Genomic DNA, 6,233 nt, shown 5'->3' with positions numbered 1-6,233 from the left:
CACGTTTTTAGTGACAGCATATTTTCAGTTATAGTGCACATTTTTCATGGTAGTGCGTCTTTTTGGTGAAGGTGAATATTTTCAGTAATATCACACGTCTTTAGTACTTATTTTCAGTGATATTGCACATTTTCTACAATAATGCACTTTTTCAGTCATAGGATATTTTCCAGGATATTACACATATTCCATTGATCCATTTTCTTCCATCTCCTCACTCTGACCCACACTTAGGTGAAAGGTGATGGTTGCGCATTTGACTGGAGAGGAACCAATTGTGTGGCTGCTTTCATTCTGTCGTGGATATTTAGAGTCTGTTAAAGGAAGACCCCTATTCACACACCTCCATCCCTTCCTCTTGTTTAGGTGGGATGGTCCATTTCAGAGTGACATTTACAAAGAGCTCATCATGCTGTTTATAGTGGTTGCCATGGTTAAGTGTTTGGAGACAAATACAGAGTTCCCTTCCCCGATCCTCTGACTGCTTGTTTGTTGTGGCCCCATCTAAGTTCAATTTTTTAAAAATCCGAACGATCCAGATTGCTTCAGTGCCCTTTATTAGTATTGCTCAGCTCCTTCTCAGAAATGTTAATTAATAACGTATTTGGGCTCTTCAGAAAGCCGAGCCAACAACTACCTTCAGGGACCAAGAAGTGAAAACTTGGCTAACAGGCCCACACGGCATAACATTGCTAGTCTCATTGGGTTATAAGGGCAGGGGTCATGTCTGCAAACTCTATTATTTTTTTTTATGGTATTAAGTGCTTATTAGGTACCAGGCACTGGACTAAGTCCTGACTTAGATACAAAATAATCAAGTATGATGGAGTCCATGTCCCAAATGGGGCTCGCAGTCTTAATACCCATTTTACAGATGAGGGAACCGAGGCACAGAGAAGTGAAGTGTCTTGTCCCAAGGTCACACAGCAGGATAAGTGGCAGAGCTGGAATTAGAACTCAGTTCCTCAGACTCCCAGGCACAGGCTCTTTCCCACAAGAACATGCTGCTTTTCTTTTAGCAGCATGGGATTGTGAAGCAGCATGGTTTAGTGGAAAGAGCATGGGCTTGGAAGTCAGAGGATGTGGGTTCTAATTCCACCTCTGCCACTTGTTGCTGTGTGACCTTGGGCAAGTCACTTAAGTTCTCTGTGCCTCAGTTACTTATCTGTAAAATGAGGATTAAAAGTGTGAGTCCCACGTGGGACAACCTGATTACCGTGTATCTACTCCAGTGCTTAGAACAGTACTTGGCACAGAGTAAGTGCTTAACAAATATAATAATAATAATAATTAGTATTATTATTGTTATGCTCTTCCAATTGCATAGCACAATGCTCAGAATAAGCACTTAACAGATCCTATAGATTGACTGAGTGATTGAATGTCCTATCTTCTGACCGACTGTCCTAATTTATCATTATTCATACTACTAGTATTTTTATCATGACATGTATTAAGCACATACTATCTATTAAGCACTAGGGTAGGTACAAGAATATCAGAGACACAGTCCCTTTCCTGCATGGGGTTCACAAACTATCTTGGCCCCATTTTACAGATGAGGAAACTAAGGCATTGAGCGTTTCAGTGACTTGCCCAAAGGCACACAGTGGCAGAGCTGGGCCTGGAACCCTAAGTCTCCTAACTCCCAGCCCTGCACTCTCTCCACTAGTCCTTCCTGCCTTCCTTTATGATTTAGACAGAACAAGTGCCAGGCAAAACTATTTTTCTTCTCTTATTGACACCCATTCCCATTACCCCCTTCAGCTGTTCCGGACATTTAACTCCCTCCTCAGGCCCTCTGTTCCTCCCCCTCCCTATCCCTCACCTCCAACCATCTGGCCACCTACTTCATTAGGGAAATTAACACAATCAGGTCTGAGCTCCTCAAAGTAACCCCTCTCCCTTCTCCCTGCCACCCTGACTCTCGACCCCCTCCTCTACTTTCCCATCCTTCCCAGCAATATCTTCAGAGTATATCTCCTCCTTCCTCTCAAGTGCCACCCCCTGCACCTGTGCTTTGGACCCCATTCCCTCTCACCTTATAAAAACTCTCACCCCTTCCCTCCTCCCCTCCTTAACTTCCATCTTCAACCGCTCACTCTCCAACAGGCTTCTTCCCCTCTGCCTTTAAACACGCCCATATCTCCCCCATCCTAAAAAAAACCACTCTCTTGACCCCACTGCCCCTTCCAGTTATTGTCCCATCTCCCTACTACCCTTCCTTTCCAAACTCCTAGAACGAGTCATCTACACTCGCTGACTCGATTTCCTCAACTTCAACTCTCTCCTGGACCCCCTCCAATCTGGATTCCGTCCCCTCTGCTCCACCAAAACTGATCTCTCAAAGGTCATCAATGATCTCCTTCTTGCCAAATTCAACGGCTCCTACTCTATCCTAATCCTCCTTGACCTCTCAGCTGCATTTGGCACTGTCGACCATTCCCTTCTCCTCAACATGTTATCCAACTGCATCTTTTCCTGTTTCTCTTCTTATCTCTCTGGCCGTTCATTCTTAGTCTCCTGCATAGGTTCCTCCTCCCCCTCCCATCCCCTAATTGGAGGGGTTCCTCAAGGGTCAGTTCTTGGCCCTTTCTGTTCTCTATCTATACTCACTCAACCCCTGGCCCACATCCTACCTCTGGCCTGGAATGCCCTCATTCGCTCCCATGGCTTCAACTATCTTCTCTATGCAGATGACACCCAAATCTACATCTTCTCCCCTGTTCTCTCTTCCTCCCTCCAGGTTCATATCTCCTCCTGCCTTCAGGACATCTCCACCTGGATGTCCACCGGCCACCTAAAACTCAGGATGTCCAAGACTGAACTCCTAATCTTCCCTACCAAACCCTGTCCTCTCCCTGACTTTTCTGTCACTATGGACAGCACTACCATCCTTCCCATCTCACAAGCCCGCAACCTTGTTGTCATCCTTGATTCCAGTCTCTCATTCACCCCACACATCTAATCCGTCACCAAAACCGGCCAGTCTCACCTTCACAACATCGCAAAGATCTGCCCTTTCCTCTCCATCCAAACTCCTACCTTGTTGGTACAATCTCTCATCCTATCCTGACTGGATTACTGCATCAGCCTCCTTTCTAATATCCCATCCTCCTGTCTCTCCGCATTTCAGTCTATACTTCACTCTGCTGCCCAGATCATCTTTCTACAAAAACGCTCTGGGCATGTCATTCTCTTCCTCAAAAATCTCCGGTGGCTGCCTATCAACCTTCTTATGAAGCAAAAACTCCTCACTATTGGCTTCAAAGCTCTTCATCACCTTGCCCCTTCCTACCTCATCTCCCTTCTCTCTTTCTGCAGCCCAGCCCACACACTCCACTCCTCTGCCGCTAACCTCCTCATTGTGCCTCATTCTTGCCTGTCCCACCATTGACCCCTGGCCCACATCCTACCTCTGGCCTGGAATGCCCTCCCTCCTCACATCCACCAAGCTAGCTCTCTTCCCCCCTTCAAAGCCCTACTGAAAGCTCACCTCCTCCAGGAAGTCTTCCCAGACTAAGCCCCCCTTTTCCTCTGCTCCTCCTCCCCTCCCCATCGCCCCTACTCCCTCCCTCTGCTCTACCCCTTCCCTCTCCACAGCACTTGTGTATATTTGTACATATTTATTATTCTATTTATTTTATTAACAATGTGCATATATCTGTAATTCTATTTATCTTTTTTGATGCTATTTGATGCCTGTCTACTTGTTTTGTTTTGTTGTCTATCTTCCCCTTCTAGACTGTGAGCTCGTTGTTGGGTAGGGATTGTCTCTATCTGTTGCTGAATTGTACTTTCCAAGCACTTAGTACAGTGCTCTGCACACAGTAAGCGCTCAATAAATACTATTGAATGAATGAATGAAGAGAGGAAAGCAACTAAGAAATGGGGCATAGGATGGCATGAGATGGTTGAAGGCAATCAGTGCAGGTGGAAGGAAAGTGGGTTTGGGAGTCAGGGAACCTGAGTTCACTTAGCTCTGCCCTGGTCAGTTAGTTAAACTCAGAGGCAAGTAACCCAACTTCTGTAGCCCATGGTTCACTTCAGATTTATCCTTTCCTGCCTTAACTCTGCCCTCTCCTCTGCCAGACAAAACTATTTCTCCTCCCTTATTGACACCCATGCCCATCATCCCCGTCAGCTATTCTGTACATTCAACTCCCTTCTCAGGCCCCCGGTTCCTCCCCCTCCTCCTTCCCTCACCCACAATGATCTGGCCTCCTACTTAATTAATAAAATTAAATCCATCAGGTCTGAGCTCCCCAAAGTCACTCCCCACCTTCTCCAACCCCCCGGTTCTCAATGCTCTCTGCTACTCTCCCATCCTTCCCAGCAGTATCCTCAGAGGAGATCTCCTCCCTCCTCTCAAGTGCTACTCCGGCCACCTGTGCTTCTGACCCCATTCCCTCTTATCTTATGAAATCTCTCACTCCGTCCCTTCTCCCCTCCTTAACTTCCATCTTCAACTGCTCACTCTCCACTGGTTCCTTCCCCTCTGCCTTCAGACATGTCCACATCTCTCCCATCCTAAAAAACCCCTCTCTTGACCCCACCTCTCCTTCTAGTTATTGCCCTATCTCCCTCCTACCATTCCTTTCCAAACTCCTTGAACGAGTTGTCTACACGCACTGCCTTGAATTCCTCAATGCCAACTCTCTCCTCAACCCCCTCCAATCTGGCTTCCATCCCCTACATTCCATGGAAACTGCCCCCTCAAAGGTCACCAATGACCTCCTGCTTGCCAAATCCAATGGCTCATACTCTATCCGAATTCTCCTCGACCTCTCAGCTGCCTCCGACACTGTGGACCACCCCCTTCTCCTCAACACACTATCCAACCTTGTTCACAGACCCTGTCCTCTCCTGGATCTCCTCTTATCTCTCCGGCCATTCATTCTCAGTCTCTTTGCAGGCTCCTCCTCCCCATCCACTTACTGTAGGGGTTCCTCAAGGGTCAGTTCTTGGTCCCCTTCTGTTCTCGATCTACACTCACTCCCTTGGTGAACTCATTCGCTCCCACGGCTTCAACTATCATCTCTATGCTGATGACACCCAAATCTACATCTCTGCCCCTGCTCTCTCTCCCTCCCTCCAGGATTGCATCTCCTCCTGCCTTCAGGACATCTCCATCTGGATGTCTGCCCGCCATCTAAAACTCAACATGTCCAAGACTGAACTCCTTGTCTTCCCTCCCAAACCCTGCCCTCTCCCATCACTGTTGACAGCACTACTATCCTTCCCATCCCACAAGCCTGCAAACCTGGTATCATCCTTGACTCCACTCTCTCGTTCACCCCTCACATCCAATCCGTCACCAAAACCTGCCAGTCTCACCTCTGCAACATCTCCAAGATCTGCCCTTTCCTCTCCATCCAAACCGCTACCCTGCTCATTCAAGCTCTCATCCTATCCCGTCTGGATTACCGCATCAGCCTTCTCTCTGATCTCCCATCCTCCTGTCTCTCCCCACTTCAATCCATACTTCATGCCGCTGCCCAGATCGTCTTTGTCCAGAAATGCTCTGGGCATGTTACTCCCCTCCTCAAAAATCTCCAGTGGCTACCAATCAACCTACGCATCAGGCAAAAACTCCTCACCCTCGGCTTCAAGGCTCTCCATCACCTTGCCCCCTGCTACATCACCTCTCTTCTTTCCTTCTACAGCCCAGCCTGCACCATCCGCTCCTCTGCTGCTAATCTCCTCACCGTGCCTTGGTCTCACCTGTCCCACCATCGACCCCCGGCCCACGTCATCCCCCTGGCCTGAAATGCCCTCCCTCTGCACATCCCCCAAGCTAGCTCTCTTCCTCCCTTCAAAGCCCTACTGAGAGCTCACCTCCTCCAGGAGGCCTTCCCAGACTGAGCCCCCTCCTTCTTCTCCGCCTCCTCCCCTTCCCCATCCCCTCCACCTTACCTCCTTCCCCTCCCCACAGCACCTGATTATATGTATATATGTTTGTACGTATTTATTACTCTATTTTATTTGTACATATTTATTCTATTTATTTTATTTTGTTAATATGTTTTGTTTTGTTCTCTGTCTCCCCCTTCTAGACTGTGAGCCCGCTGTTGGGTAGGGACCGTCTCTATATGTTGCCAACTTGTACTTCCCCAGTGCTTAGTACAGTGCTCTACACACAGTAAGCATTCAATAAATACGATTGAGTGAATGAATGAATGAATCATATAATGATGATAATAATCAAACAATTGTATTTATTGAGTGCTTAC

This window comes from Tachyglossus aculeatus, chromosome 4 (genome assembly GCF_015852505.1).
Source record: "Tachyglossus aculeatus isolate mTacAcu1 chromosome 4, mTacAcu1.pri, whole genome shotgun sequence".
Lineage (NCBI taxonomy): Eukaryota > Metazoa > Chordata > Mammalia > Monotremata > Tachyglossidae > Tachyglossus > Tachyglossus aculeatus.
The sequence above is the reverse complement of the archived record's forward strand: the minus strand, read 5'-3'. Positions refer to the sequence as shown.